Here is a 14964-nt window from a genome sequence, read left to right as displayed (position 1 = left end):
GGAAGAAGACCAGAAGAAAAGGAAAATTTTTAAAAAAAAAAAAAAAAACCCAAAAACCCCCAAACCAACCCCAACCTCTCCAAAGCCCACGGAAAGCGGAGGGAGGGGGTGGGGGGGCGAAGGGGGCGAGGGAGACAGTGGAGAGGGAGGGGATGCGAAGAGGAGGGGGCTGCCATTCACCTGCCCGCGCCGCCTGTCCGTGCAGCCAGCTCCGCCGGGACCGGCGTTTCGGGACGGGGGAGGCGGCAGGGAGCCCCTCCGCTGCCCGGAGGAGACAAGCCCGGAACGTCTCGTCGCCCTCCCGGTGCCCACGGCCGAAGGCGGGGGTGACAGCCGGGACCGCGCCGCCGGAACCGAGCGCACGGATGGCCGCCGGTAAGTGCCGCTGCCGGCACCGCTCCCCCCGCGCCCCTCTCCGCGCCCCGCTCGGCTTGTGCGGGGTTTTAATGCCGGCAGGAATAATAAGGCGGCCTTGTCGGACCCTGCCGCAGCCGCGGAAAAAGGGGGTTTGTTGTTGTCTTGGGAGCCCTTTTGCTGCCGGGGGTGGCTCCGGCCGGCGGGGGGACGCGGGGGGCGACAGCAGAAGGGGCGCGCACAAAGGGGCCCCTGTCCTCGGCCTGGAGCCTCACGGCGGGCTCTCCAAAAACACGTACACCGGGGCTGTTTGCCTTCTGCAGCGTGCCCAGGGCATGGAGACAGCCCAGCGGGGTACACCCCCCGGGAGACGCACCACCGCCGGGACGGGACGGGACGGGATGCGGTGGGACGGGATGGAATGGGATGGGATGCGGTGGGATGGGATGCGGTGGGGTTGGACGGGACGGTGCGGACTTTCCCCTCAGGGGGATGCCATCCCCCCGGGGACAGAGCGCGATGGGTGTCACTGTCCGAGGAGACACCAGCGCCGCTCCCAGCCCGGGCTGCAGAGCCCGGCCCCCTCCTCCTCCTCCTCCAGGGATGTCCCCGTGGTGGTGGCCGTGCCAGGCAGAAGGGTTCGTGTCCCCAGCACTGCCACCCCTCCTCCTGGCAGTGGCCAGGCCCAGGCACAGGCCAGGCCTGATGGAGGGTTCTCATTGTGGTTTGGTTTTTCCACCCCCCTCCCCCAATTTATTCTCTTGATATTGATGTTTTACTTCGTGGTGGTTTTGTGGTTCGGGAAAGGTGATGGGATGAAAGCTCCAGGCCCTCTTTGCCCAGAAGTTGCTCTACAGAAGGCAGCGGTGGTTTTCTTCATCACCCGAGTGCCTCAAAATTGGACTGGAAAGGACAATAGCTGAAAGGGAAATCCAGTCTTTGGTTACATGCAGCTATCTCCTGAGACTGCCAATATATACCATTTAGTGCCATTTCTGATGACAGGAGGTATTTTATGTGTCCGTTAAGAATTGGACAGAGACCACCGGCGAGCTCAGCTGGTTGCCAGTAACGGCAGTAACGACTTTCCATCCCTACTGATTTGGCCGAGCCCCAGCTGGTGACAAGGAGGAGCCAGGCTCAGTCCCATTTTCAGACTCCGAGCTACCCAGTAGGCAGGGCTCCCCTTGCTTTTGTAGGTGTATGGGGTTTGGGGTTTTTTCTGCGATACTTCAGTTATAAAACACTTCACAGTGGTTTGTAGACGGATAATCTGACTGGTGCTTTTTTCCCAGGATGATTCTTTACGCAGCAGCGCTGTGATCAGGAGAAGCGAGTTTGTGATTCAACACACCTTGATTAATGAAAATTTTGAAAATTTTTCAAAAATTTTGAAAAAGCAGAAGGAGCTGGCACACCAGTGCATGGTTAAATTGGCCAGTTTTGCTTTCCAGGGATTTATGCAAACACTTGTTTATTTAATTACATCTAATTTAAGGACACGCACCGAACGTTTTGCTTTGATCTATGACTTTCACAACATTCAGCAAATGCCACAGGAAAAGTCAATGAATAGCACCTTTTCTCACTTGGTTTCATGTCTTACCGCACATTCACACAACTTTGATGGGAAACTGTAACTGAACCTACCTTTGCTCAAAAAAAGGTCACTCTGAAAGCTTTGAAGCACCTTTTAACAAACCTGTCCTGAATTTCAAGTAGTTGACAACACTTGAGATGGGTTGAGTTTCTTTGGAGTTCAGGTCAGACTGTGGCCCTTTGATAGGCTTTCCCTGCGCACATCTCCCTGTCACAAACCGTGACCCGGCGTTTACCTTCCAGGCTCTGCCTACATCTCCTGGATGTACGTCAGGAAACAGGAAAACGTTTGGAATATCTTCTTTTTTTAGGTTTTGTTCAGCGTGACGTACTGTTCCAGACCTTTGTTGTCCCAAGTGACCTGGGAAATACTCCCTGCTTCATGTCATGAAGAGTATTTTACTGGCTCCTCACTTTTGGTGCCAAAGGCAATTGCTGTTTTTCAGGTGAGGTCTGCTGGGAGCTTGGCTATTGCAAAGCAGGGATTTGAAATGCTTGGCTTATGCAGCGGGTATCACAGATTTACTGAGTGTATCCTGTCATTTTCACTCTCTCCAGGGAAAGGACTTTCCAGTGAAACAAACTGAGAAAAAAATGACTGAGTGGTTGATCTTCCCTCCACCCAGCATCAGTGTTTCGTGGCTGTGTGTAGGGACCGCCAAGCAGCGTGAAGCACAGTGTAGGACAGAGGCTCCTCCGGGTGCTGGTGCTCCCACTGACAGTAAGTATCCAGCACCGAACCAGAGCACACCAGAGGTTTACAGCCATGTGAATTCTGGGGAAAGATCTTATTAAACCCAGCGTCCAGCCTTTTTTTTGTACTGTGTTTAATTTCCTCTTTCTCATTCTCTTTTTCCTCTGCCCATCCTTTGCCCGCACATTTCTTCCATCTCTTTCCTCCTCTCTCTTCTCCTTTTCCCTGTCCCAGTCTTTTTCCCTGTGGTCTTTCCTCTTCTAATGTTTGCCTACCTCGGGCTGGGCCTCTCCCGCAGCCCCTGCCAGGCCGCCGGTTCCTGCCGCACTAAATCAGTGCTCCCGGAGTCAATGGCTCCTCTCAGGCACTCACAGGAGGTGCAAATCCAGGGGGGCAAATTAAGCATAGCGACGCGCAGGCGGAGCGGCCGAGTAGCCAGAAGGCTTCAGCAGCTAAAATCCAAGTGGGTTCAGGTTTGTTTTTTTCTTGCTTTGATTTGCTCAGAGTTTATGCTGAATTCTTTGAGTATGGCATTTCCTATTTGTTTTCTTCCCCTTCCCTGCTGCCCTCCCTTCAGCTCTGCTCCTGCCTGTCAGTTTTTATATACTCTGTACCTTGCCTGTGGTTTCTAATATTTGGGGGGTTTTTGCTTTGCAGTGTTTGTGCCCTGAGAGACACTTTGCTATGTGGGTGCGCTGTGTTTTCCTGGGGCTGCTGTCAAGGTGTTGCAGAGGTTCCTGTTCTGTGACCGTGGAAGGGGGACTTGCAAGCCTCCTAACTCCGGGGGGAAACACAGATGGGAAATTTGCTGTAGCATGCAGTTGTGCTCGTTGCTGCTTCAGTGTGTGAACTGTGCTGCTATACAGATATACCTCACACAGATAGAGGGGACGTAGCAGCCAAACCGAGGGAGGAAGCTGACAGTCAGTGTGCTCCTGCTGAACCGCTGACCGGCAGGACGTACTGCACGGCTTGCTCACCCCAAGCTGGACACAGAAATGCAAAGCAGCTACAGCCAGCTCCTGCTCAGCTCCTCCTGCCTCAAAATACCTTTGTCACTGTCATTCGGTGATCTGGTATTAACTTTATTTTAGTACCAGCCACTACCATTTCCTCAGTGAGACAGCTGGATTACTTAATACATATTCACCTGCTCTCACATGTGTGTACCTCAACACTAGACTACATTGGGAAGATGCAATTTGCATCAGGCACATCCCTGTCGCTGCAGTTTGCAATGAAAAGACTGTTACAGGCTTTAGCTCTCCATACCACACAAAAAATAAAATTAAAAAAAATCAGGTGGTCCTAGCTAACACCTTGCTGCACGTGGATTTCTTAGCCATGTCTATTGTTTTCATCCCAGGCAGTGATACATGTTGGAAATTATAGCAATAGAGCCTGAAATCTCTTTGTATAATCTAGAAAAAAAAAATTGTCACAGCTGTGTCTTGTGAGTTTCATGAAGGGGTCTGAGGCACCCAGAGCCATACACAAGTTCTTTCCCAGAGTCAGCTGAGATGAAGGTCCTGGTCAGAGATCCCACTCCAGAGAGTTAGTCATCCCAAATGACCTCAGTAGAAACTTCTTAACTCTAAACTTTGGTCTTCAGAGTAGAGCATTTCCCAGTGGAGCAATGCAAGCAAACTGACATCTGTTGAGATGAAATGAGCAGCCTCAAAAGAAAATTGCTCATGATGGCAAGGAGTTACTGGAGCTAGCTGAACCTGATTGCAATCAGCTGGCTTGTGCCCGAGAAATCCTTGATCAAAGCTTACTTCCAAGCTGTGGTCCGTAATGGTTGTCAGCTGCTGTCTGCCTCAGTCTACAGCTTAATGGCACCTCGGAGACAATCACCTCCTGCTTTTATCGGTGTTGCGGGACTGTGTTCCAGAATATGCTCTCTTCGGTGTGTTCAGGTTTGCTTGTTTGTTTTCTTTTTCTACATTTTAAATATATGGTAACTCTTCTTCCCCCAAAGGTGTTTTATTTCATTATAGTTAATAATTGCAGCTATCTTTCCTTAAGGTTAGGTTGTGTCAAAGCTAGGGGAACCCTCTGCCTTCCTTCTGGTGCTTGCCCTCCCTCCCTGCTGTTCGTGACCTGCTGGAGCTGTTTCTTGTTGCTAATAATTGGACATTCAAAGGACTTGCCCAGCCTTGGGTTTTAAGAACACATTTTTGAAGCTATTTTCTTGAGAAAAAGTGAGTATTGATTAATTTTTTTGTTTTGGTTTTTTTTTTTTATGCACATAGAAGAGGAGGCCTGATCTGGCAGGATGCTGAACGTGCTCTGTGGCAGTGAGTTCTGTCACTTACTGCACTTTCCAGGCTAGCTGCTGGAAATGTCACAGGATTAATTTCAGAATCCCCTGAGGTGCCTGTTGGCTTTGTCTAGAATCATTACTCATTCTCTGCTACATACACAAGCTTATTAAAACACGGTAAGACCTCAGTTGTGTTCGCTGCGTTACTGTTTATTTCCATTCTGCTCCAGCTGGGCTCTTGCCCTTTGCCTACCAGTGTGTTACGTGAGCACCTTGCGGTGGCAGCTAGCTGGGTTCTTCCATTGTGTGTGCTTATTTTGGGGCACACATGAGCTAACTGACGCAGGGCAGCCAGCCACAACCTCCTCCAGGGCTACTCTGCTGCTGGAGATCGCTTCTCTGGCTCGTGCCCCTCGCTGCTAGTCTGTGATAGCGTGGTGAAAAAATCAATAGCAGACAAATAAGTAGACACGATGTCATCCTTGCAGATAGGGAGGACTTGCAGGCAGCCAACAGATCGTGTATGTGCTTTAAGAATGTTTGTGGAGACGGAGTTAGGATCCAAGAATGTGCAAATAGCTGCCCATCCCAGTCTTACGTGCCTGCGATTAGGCAGAAGTGCTAAACCATCTCTAGGCTTGATTAGCATCCAAATCTGAAAGATGTGTCTTGCACCGAGGAGCTGGTTGGAGTCATCTTTCTAGGGCAGTGAAGATGAAACTGGATGAGTGGAGTCTCTCTCTCACCTGATCTCTGCTGAGGGTTGAGATAAAGCTGGAGGGAGCAGGCTGGCAAGAGCTGGGGGGCTGCTCTGCAAGAGTTTCCCCGTGTGGACTCCATCCAGCAGCGAGGAGCTCGGTGGCTTCTCACAGCCCCTTGGGGAGAAGGACATCTCTCTGAGTCAGCCAGGAAGCCTGTCTGCTGGCCGCTGTTTTCCCAGGGACCGATGTCCTCAGGAAGTAAAAGGTTAGCAGGGGCTATCAGCAGACTACTGTTGTGCGGAGACTTTTTTACGATGGCATTAACGTCTCTTTTCCTGTTGTTGTACAGAAATTATGACTGCTATGTCAGTGTTGAGATGAAAGTAGAAGCTCTTTTGCATGGAGCAAGCATTAAAAGCTAGTTATTACGTTAATCATAAAAGAAAATTAGTGCTGGCCGGCAGCTCTCTACTTTCAGAGAAGTTTGCTTTTGTGTTGTTGTTCTTTAAACTCTTTCCACTCATCTGTATCCTTTTGTACAGAGCCAGCTACGTGCCTGTCACTGTCCTCTCTTACTGCCCAACCTGGGGTCTGCTTCTGAAGCTCCTCAGGAGCTCAACTTTTAGACTTGCGGGATAATTTGGCATCAGAGCAGAAAAATAGGAGATAGGATGAGTCTTTCAGGTATGCAGTGTGTGATAATAAGATAATGTTTGTAACTGGTTGTGACGGGAGAGCCTCTGGTTTCGAGGGATGAGCTTTTTCAGGAGGAACCCATACGGTGTTTAACAGTGTCATGTCAAAATAAAAATCATTGATTAAAAGTGCGCCTTACTTGTGCTGCTAAAAACACTTCTAGATTATATGCCGCTGAAAACAGTAAATATTTAATGTACAGGTTTACTTTTCCTGGTTTATAGAGAGCTCCGTGGGCCTGACAGAGCAGCTAGACAGATGTGTTTATAGCGAGCTCCCCGGGTGGGTACAATGCTGCAGTGTTTGACCTGCGAGCACCGCAGGGGCATGCTTGAAAAAATAAGAGTGTTCCATTTACATTGGGGGAAAAAAATCCTGAGAATGTTTCTATTAATACTAGTTGGTGTAAAACCCCAAATTCTACATTTCAGGCCTTGCATATTTCAAAAATAGAGGACGAGATGGTGGTTGGTGAGGATGTGGGGTAAGAAACGTTTCCTCCCTTACATAGCCAGTGAAAGGGATGGTCGAGGTGGCAGCTCTTCTTGCAGGAGAAGAGGGTTGTTGCTGAAATGCCCCCAATGAAGGTCGGGTGTGATGTGAGGAGCAAGCAGACCCTTTGCAGGGGAAAGCATGGGTGGGTGCGTGGGGGCACAGAGCAGTGTGTGGTGCCTGTGAATTTCTGTGGACTAGGAGCTGGGGCTCAGGACCACAGCCGAGAGCCTGGACACTTGTCCAGAGCCTGGGCTTGTTCCTGTAAGGTGAGAAAGACCAGATGCTATGGGGAAAACAAAATGTGCAGAGCCTGCCCCACACCTGGGGTGTACACCCCCCACACACCTGCAGGACGCTGATGGGCACGGTGGGAAATCCACATCCAGGGAGATTTTATACACGTCAGCTTTGATCTTAGCTGGGGTCTTATCTGAGCAGTAGCTTCTGATCTCGATTATACTGAGGTTAAAACTGATTTATCTGGTCAAAATTAATGGCGTTAATTAATTAGCACACATTAATTAACTGAAACAGCTGACATTTGAGTTTCTGGAGAGCTCCCAAGAAATGGGTGGCTGTATCTGCCTCTCTCTGATTTCTTCAGAAGTTATCCTTGCCTGAGAAACGAGCTTATTTTGATGATCTGATTAAACAGCTGGCAACTTTTTAACTCTTGAAGGAAAAAGATTAACTTTTTAAAAGGGTTTCTTGGGCTGACTAACTTCTCAGGGAAGTTTTCTATTGAAAAAAGTAGAGTTAGGAAGTAGAAGTCTCGATTTGGGCTGGGTCAGTGCTCTATGATTAAATATAGCCATATATATATATAAAAAATTTAATAGTCCTCCTGGTGTGTGAATAAAGCTAGGAGTCCCGGTGAGGTTGTTTTGCTTTCCCACCAGCTTCACCCGCAGAGGACATCTTTCCCTGGCTGCAGGTGGCCTGCCATCCTGGTGACACAAGGTGATGGGGCCATCCTGTGGGTACCTGCTGATGACAGGACAGTGTTATCCTGGTAACAGCAGCTCAGGACCTGTCCCTGCTGGGGCCTTCCATCACAGGGGCACTGGGCTGCCTTTGCCCCATCTGCAAGCTCCTTCTTCTGACGAGTGCTGTGCACGGACCTCCCCGTCGCACCGGGGGCAGAGCGTGGTGAAAGGGGGGTGCCGGGAGAAGGGGGCTCCTGTGCCCAGCTCTGGTATTGCTGCTGTAGCACCAGGGGCCATGGCACATCCAGGAGAAGCGGCAGAATAACACAACCCTTTCCTGGCAAGCTGAGCTGCGGGCTGTGTTTCCCTACGGCCCGCTCACAGCTCTTTACTGGGCATCAGCTGAGAGCACCCGTTCAAGCAAACCCAGCCCTCTGAGACCCAAACTGAGATTCTGTGATTGCAGCAGTGGCGCTGGCCCCATCCCCCTGCATTTAGGACCTCTTGGTTTTTTGCCTTTGAGTGGCACACAGGTCTGCAGTCAAACAAAGACTCCAGCCCAGGTCTCCCCCGGGGGAGAGAGCCAGCACATTAACCCACTGTGCGACCTGGCAAGGGCTTGTGGCTCTCTCTGGGTTTTATGGCAGGATACCCTTGCCCCAGTGTGGCGCGTTTAGGAGGCTACACAGTTGATGCACAGTCAGCTCCTGAAGGGCAGCTTGGCACCATGACAGTAGGCTTAAAAAATGAATGAATTGTCAGCTTCAGTCTGGATGTCACCATCATTTTAATGCTAATGGACTTTTTCCTCAGCCAGCCTCCCGTCTGAATGGGGAGCACAGAAACATCCCAATATTTATGGGATTTTAACTAGATTAGTTACAAACCTATAAAGCAAAGAAAGAGACAGTTCATCCACTATTGGGGAGGGGAGTGTTAAAAATGCCACCTCAGATAAAATATTATGGGAGTTGAGTAACTGTAAATAAGAACCTTGCCTATGAAATAGCTTCTTATGTGAGCTTGGGATGAGGGCCAAGAGAACGTCTAGGGCTTGGGGAAATTTATTAGCCCAGATCAACAGGATTTCTGGGACTCGGGAGATGGGGTGGCAAAGAATTTGCCTGTTGGAGTCTGCACTTCCTCCATTCATGCCTGCAGCAGGAGTTTCACTCATAAAACTTTCAAGATGGTTCATTTGCATTTTTTGAATTTTCTTGGTTCTCATTAGCAGCTGCAGTTCTGGCCTGGGACTTGGGAGAGCTGGGTTCGAGCTCCGAGTTTCCACAGCCTGCCAGTGTGGTCTTGGACAAATCACTCCTCTCCTGTGCTTCAATGCCCCTCTGTAGAGAGGAGATAAACATTATTTCCTAACTCCCAGGGGTGTCAGGAGGTGTGCTAAGGACTAGGAGGCATTTGGAGACCTGAAGTACGAGTGAGAGTGCTATGGGTGGTTATGAATTACAAGAGCACGTGCAGAACAGCTATAATGCACAAGTTGACCCCTCACAAGGGGGCATTTTGGGGGGGTGATGGGCCTTCCCTTTTATCCCAGTCATTTTAGTCACTGCCATGATTCTCCCTACTCAGACACCTTTATTTTACACCCTCTGCTGGTTCACGCTGGCTGTCCTGGTAGGGTCACTGGTGTCCTGATGATATTAGGGTCATCTTGGCTATGCGTTGCCTTAAAAAGGGGTCACGTGTGCACACAACTTGGGGACCTGATGCCTTTTGCCTATCCCACTTTTCATCACTCTCCTTCCCATTCCCACCCTTCTGCTGCTCTTTGTGCTATTCCTTACCTGTATTCAGCTTTCTGGCCAGGTTCTTCTAGCATGTGTGTCTCCTCCTGCGTTCGCTTTGGTATTTCTGCCTCCACCTCCATTCTCACTCCTACATTTTGTCCGTGTTTTATTTTTCTTATCTTGTTTTTGGAACCCATCCTTGGCCCCTCCTATGTATTTCCCTTTTCCTCCCTCTAGTTCCAAGAGCTCTTCAGTAAACAGCATCCCTCTCCTATTCTGACTCATTGCCCACTGACAGTGGAAAGATTTCATCATGGAAGTGATGCAAAGATCTCCCGTTTTAGAGTCCGGGGTAGGTTAGCATGACCTCGCTCCGCCTGTCAAGTGAAGAGCCAAAGGGTCTAATTCTTCAGCCGACGTTCATTTGCCAGTTGATCTCACGGATGTTTAAGAGTGTCCAGTTATTCTTCGTTTCCACACCAGTATAAGTACCTGTGTGGGCTGGGGGGAGGCTGTTTGTGCCCTGTATCTCCTCTCCTGTGTGATGGCAGCTCGGAGGCTGTTGGTAATGTACTTAGCCCAAGTGTGGGAAAACTCTCAGACTTGAACTTGGCTTTGTATTTCCATGCCATATGAAACTCGTTGAATGTTTGTCCTTCCCTTCACGTGGCTGCTGCCTGCTCTTGTATTGCATTGACATATGTGAAATCTATTTGGTCTCCTTTTTAATATGCTGCTTACAGCATAAATACAAAAGCAGACAGTGCTTCTGAAAAGAAATAAGTGTAATTGTGGTGGTGGTTGTTGTTATAAATAGTGCAGAGGATTTAGAAGCTATTTAGTTTTTCGGGCAGGAATCACAAGAGTTCTGTGTAATAAAATCTTAAGGCTCCCGTATTTAGCTGTCGAAGTCTTCCCAGTAGTGATTGGCCCAGTTCACTCATTACTGTTTGGCTTCAGTGCAGGGCGAGGATGCTCTGCTCTTCACAGGAGTGAGGCTTAGCCTCCAAAAATGTGGTGTGCTAGGTCATATGCCCGACCTGTATATGCATATAGCACCGTTATTCATGTAAATCAGATATTTGCATGTGCAACTGGCGCCTGTTTGCATAAAGAACCGTGGTATTTCCACACATGAATTTTTGAGGTTGGTTCCTAAAATCAGTGCTGCATTTTTCCTCTGCTGGAGTGAAATGCAAATATTTATTTATTGACAGAGCTGGAGCTGATCGTTTTCCCTGTCCAGGTCTGAGCTGTCTGTTCCGTCAGATGAAAACAAGCAGTATTCTGATTTCTTTTTAAAATGCATTTGTTCATAACTGCCTTAAAAACAATTAGTGCCTGCTCTCTGCCAGTCCCGGTAAAGCGCTATAATATATTTGTGTGTTAGTGTGTGTGTGTATGTATATATATGTATATCAAAAGGGGCTGAACGCCCAGAAATTCTCTTGGCAGCCCTGCTGTCTGGTTAGGAAAGGAAGTGAGCTACAAAATTTGAACATTCAGTTCTGAGACTTGAAAGCTTTCTGGATTTTATTACTGACTCAACAGGGTTTTCATTATGTATGTGGCCAAGAGAAGAGGTTTACGCAAGAGGAACATATTGTAGTTGAATATGTTTGTAATTTTACACATTGTTAAATAATTGAGATAACTAGATGTCTCCTAAATGGACAAAATAAATTAAGTGCTAGCAGCAGTGTCACTGTGGCACCGACAAATCAATATAAAAGAGTGGCCGGCCCCCATCCAAAAGCTGATTTCCAGTGCAGAGGGGTCCCGATCCAGATGCTGAGTGACATTTTGCTGTTGATTCTTTCCCTGAGCGTATCTGGAAGCCTCTTGCTGCCTGTCAGTCTCTTCTCTTCTACTCCAGATGATAGCATCTTCAGTTTGCTTTTTTTTTTTCCTTTTGCTTTTTAGTAACTCAGTGCTATTTAAACAGCAGTTTGAGGCTCGGTTTCTTCTGCTCTCATTTTCATGTTAGTTTTAGGAAGGAAAATATTTGGAGAAGCAGATTATCATGCAAAGAGAGGAGGTGTGGGATGCACGGCCTGAGCTGTAAATACAGAGGGAGGCTGTGTCCCGCTGTCCCGCTGCAGCAGGGGACGTGCTGTCGGATGGCACCCTGTGGCCGGGCAGCTCTGCCACAAACCAGCTCCACAGCAAAACTGATTCTCGTCCCGCAGACAACACGCTCACAGCTAATTTTGCACTTGTTCATGTGATGGGTATTTATTCTTCATTGTCTTAAAGAGGTATTTATTTTTAAACCTCTGTGGTCTCTGGTGCCGTACAGTCTTAGTACATGCCTTCTCAGGAAACTGCTGTCAGCGGGAAGTGCTAGCTCTGTGTCCCTTTGCGTTTCACACATGGGAAGCCGAGGCACGGGGAATATATAAGACCACTGGATAACACAGGCTGGAATTCAGAACACAGCCTGAACCTCTCTCAGCCCCGTTTATGCCCGGTGTCTCTCCTGTGTGCACCACTGAGCAGCCCGGCTCTGCCTCATGGAGAACCACCCCACACCTGGGTGGCTCTTGGACCTCACGGAGCCTCCCTTTCTCCAGGGTGACCAGCAGGCTGATGGCTGTCTTGGCTGCCAGCCTGTGCCCGGTGTGCACGCAGGAAGCCTGCATCTCCATTGCTATTCACCCCTGGTGCAGCCACCGGAAGTGAGAGGGAGAAACCTTGGTCTGCTTTAGCAGACACTGTGGTGGTGGTGCTTGAAGCTGCCCACAGTCCTGCTGCTGCTGGTGACAGTGAACTCCATGGGCACTAGAACGTGTTTGCGTTTGTTTCTGGTCTTTTTTTAAAAAAATATATGGCTTTGGGGCATGTGACACCTCCAACATCGTAAATAAGCTGGGTAGCCTCTCATTTTTGTCTTTGATTTGTTCTGTAGTGTATCTTTGTGGATAAGCATCTACTCTTACTGCTCCTGCAAAAGATAGGTGTGAAGTGGTGTTTCTCACAGGAGCAGCCCATCTGTGGCACTGAACGTGCAGGTCAGCAAAGCTCAAAGTTGTTTCCCTGCCGGTGCTACGTAATTAGTCTCACTGAGGTTGAACACATACACAAAATAGATCCTCTCTTAATGTGGGAAATGCAAGGTGTGCCTGCCCAGCTGCATGTACCAAACGGAGGAGTTTACTGGCTTTTTCCCCCCTTACCCCTCTGTTGCTGGGCTGGGTGACCCGCGGCAGGGCTGTGCGGCCGTCAGGATGCTCTCTGATCCTCATGCCCACAGCAGGCAGTGGGAGAGCCCGGGCTGCAATGCTGGGCTTGCTGGGGACACAGCGAGGGGGCCAGGAAGGTGACTGGGAGCCCTCCCTCGCTGTCCCCGGCTCCCGGAGGTGTGTGGTATGTGCCCAGTGCCTCCTGGCCTTGAAAAAGTCTTTGTGGCTGCTAGTCTCAAGGCTGTGGCTGCTAGTCTCAAGGCTGTGGCTGCCCCTGCGTTACAGCAGAATGTTTTTGTAATGTCGTTTTGCTGGCTTTCTTATTAAATGCATATTTTTTTAGTCACTTTTGCCTGCTAGTTTGCCCACTATTTTTGAGTCCGTTGGATCAATTTCAACCAACCATGAAAAGAAGGTGTTTGTCTCTGAGAGATTAGGCTGGAGGCAGAGCCTGGGAAGCCGTGCAGGCAGGGGAAGGAGGGAGACCCTGCCCTTGCCCTGGGAGAGCCGGCTCCAGTTAGAGGCTGGAGGAAGAATCCATGGTGGGGAGGCAGAGGGAGAGGCTGTGAACGCCCTGACCACAGAAAGTGTCTCCTTGGCACCCATATGGTCTTCAGACACCGGAAACTTCAGCCTCAAGATACAAATCCATAGGAAATGAGGTCTCATTAGTTCCACCTCCCACAACTTGCTCATGGCTCCACCAGCGCTTCCAAGCGTTCAGTTTGGTCAAAGGGCTACTGGAAACTGGGCAGATGCCTTCCCTGAGTCACCCTGCCTTTCCACCTCCCTAAGGTCGAGGTGCTTCGCAGGCCAGGGCGCTGCTGGAGGAGGAGATGTCCAGCTGCCCATCTTCATACAGGCGTCCAACCTGTGTCTGTTGTGCTGGCACATTGAAATCCATCTGGATTTTCTTCATGTTTTTGCCAGGGATTTTACTAACCAGTAAATGTGGCATTAAAAGAAGACTGTACCAGCTTGTTATTCATATCCTCTCCCCGGCGAGCAAGAGCCAGAGAGCATGTTTTAAACGTAGCCCACGGTCAGATGGTGTGGGGAGTGTTGGAAGTCTGGGACGGTCTGGCAGGAAAATAATTTCCCCTTTTAAAACCACTGAACAGTCCTTGTTCCTCCCCACTCCAGCTGGTTAGCTTGGCCGGGCAGCCTGGGCATGGAGACGTGGCCGGATCCACTCCTGATGCCTCCCAGCACCTCAGGGTGAGCTCTTGCTGCCGTCTTTGCCACCGTGGGCGAGGGATGGGCCCTGCCCTGCCTTTGGCTGCCAAGCAAAGAGGGGTTGGGGGACCGAAGGGATGTCTTTCCTCATCCCTTGCTGGCAGCTTTGCAGCTAGTTTGTAGTTGGAAGAAGTTGTGGGGGTTGTTTGTGTTTGGGAGGGAGGGTGTGTGTCCGCAGCGGGGCAGGGGAGAGGGTCAGGGCTGCTGCTTGGTGTTGGTGCTGCCTCGTGGGGCTGGGTTCCCCTCGGGGGGTCTGCTGCTGCTCCACCACGCTGTCCTGAGGGGAGCAACGGGAGGTGGTAATGCACAGCACACAGTCTGGAAGGAGAAAATAGCCCTTCAAGAGCATCACTAGGGAAAAATTACCCAAGTGTTTGGGCAGGCACTGTTCAGTGCACAGCACCAGCAGCTCAAATTGTGGGGAGCCAGAAGTGCTGCCGAGCCTTTTCCTCCTGCTCATGTAACGCTGCTCCCCTGCCTCCCCCCACCCCAAAACGCAACAGCTCTGTGACACAGAGTTTTCCAAATGCGATACATTTCTCCAAAAATTGTTTTTGAATGTTCCTAGCAAGAAACTGCTCTACTCATCTTGGTGGTGGCAGCGTGGGTGTGTGTGGGGAGGCCGCGGGCACAGCCCTGGCGCAGCCGGCGGGGAGCTGCCGGCCACCATGACCACAGCATCCCTCAGCAGGCGGGTTATGGCTGGGGAGGTGCCATGGACGCCCTTCCCGGCACAGAGCTGCGAGGAATTCGAGTGGAATGCCAGCTCCATCCTTCCACGCTCCCGCCCTCTGTCCTTTCCTCCTTCCCCTGGAAATAGGCTCCCTCTTAAACAGGAGGGGAAGGCAGCGCTTCAATATCAAATCTAGTTCATCAAAAACAAAGTGATGAAGGAGGAAATTTACCTTGTGTGAGCCCACCTGTCAGTGTTTGCAGTTTTACTATCAGATTTTCCAACATCTTCCCTGTGTTTTTCTCTCCTCTGTTACTGTACGCAGAGGCAGAGGAAACTTGCCTATGCAGAGGAAAAAGTGAACCGGGCTTTCTCAGATGTTCTAATAAACAGC

General features: G+C 49.8%; 1 long non-coding RNA gene across 2 annotated transcripts; it reads left to right on the top strand.

The window, feature by feature from the left end:
- Window positions 1–173: 173 nt before the first annotated feature.
- Window positions 174–5071, top strand: LOC106886413. 2 transcript variants are annotated; one of them, XR_001411653.1, is made up of 4 exons: window positions 174–375; window positions 2265–2399; window positions 2512–2674; window positions 4903–5071. It is a non-coding gene; the product is annotated as an uncharacterized LOC106886413 (long non-coding RNA). The 2 variants fall into 2 exon arrangements; XR_001411652.1 differs by lacking the exon at window positions 4903–5071 and having other exon boundaries at window positions 2512–3267.
- The last annotated feature ends 9893 nt before the right edge of the window (window positions 5072–14964 follow it).

The sequence above is a fragment of the Calidris pugnax genome, unplaced genomic scaffold (assembly GCF_001431845.1).
Source record: "Calidris pugnax isolate Ruff unplaced genomic scaffold, ASM143184v1 scaffold18, whole genome shotgun sequence".
Classification (NCBI taxonomy): Eukaryota; Metazoa; Chordata; class Aves; order Charadriiformes; family Scolopacidae; genus Calidris; species Calidris pugnax.
The sequence above is the reverse complement of the archived record's forward strand: the minus strand, read 5'-3'. Positions and strand labels throughout refer to the sequence as shown.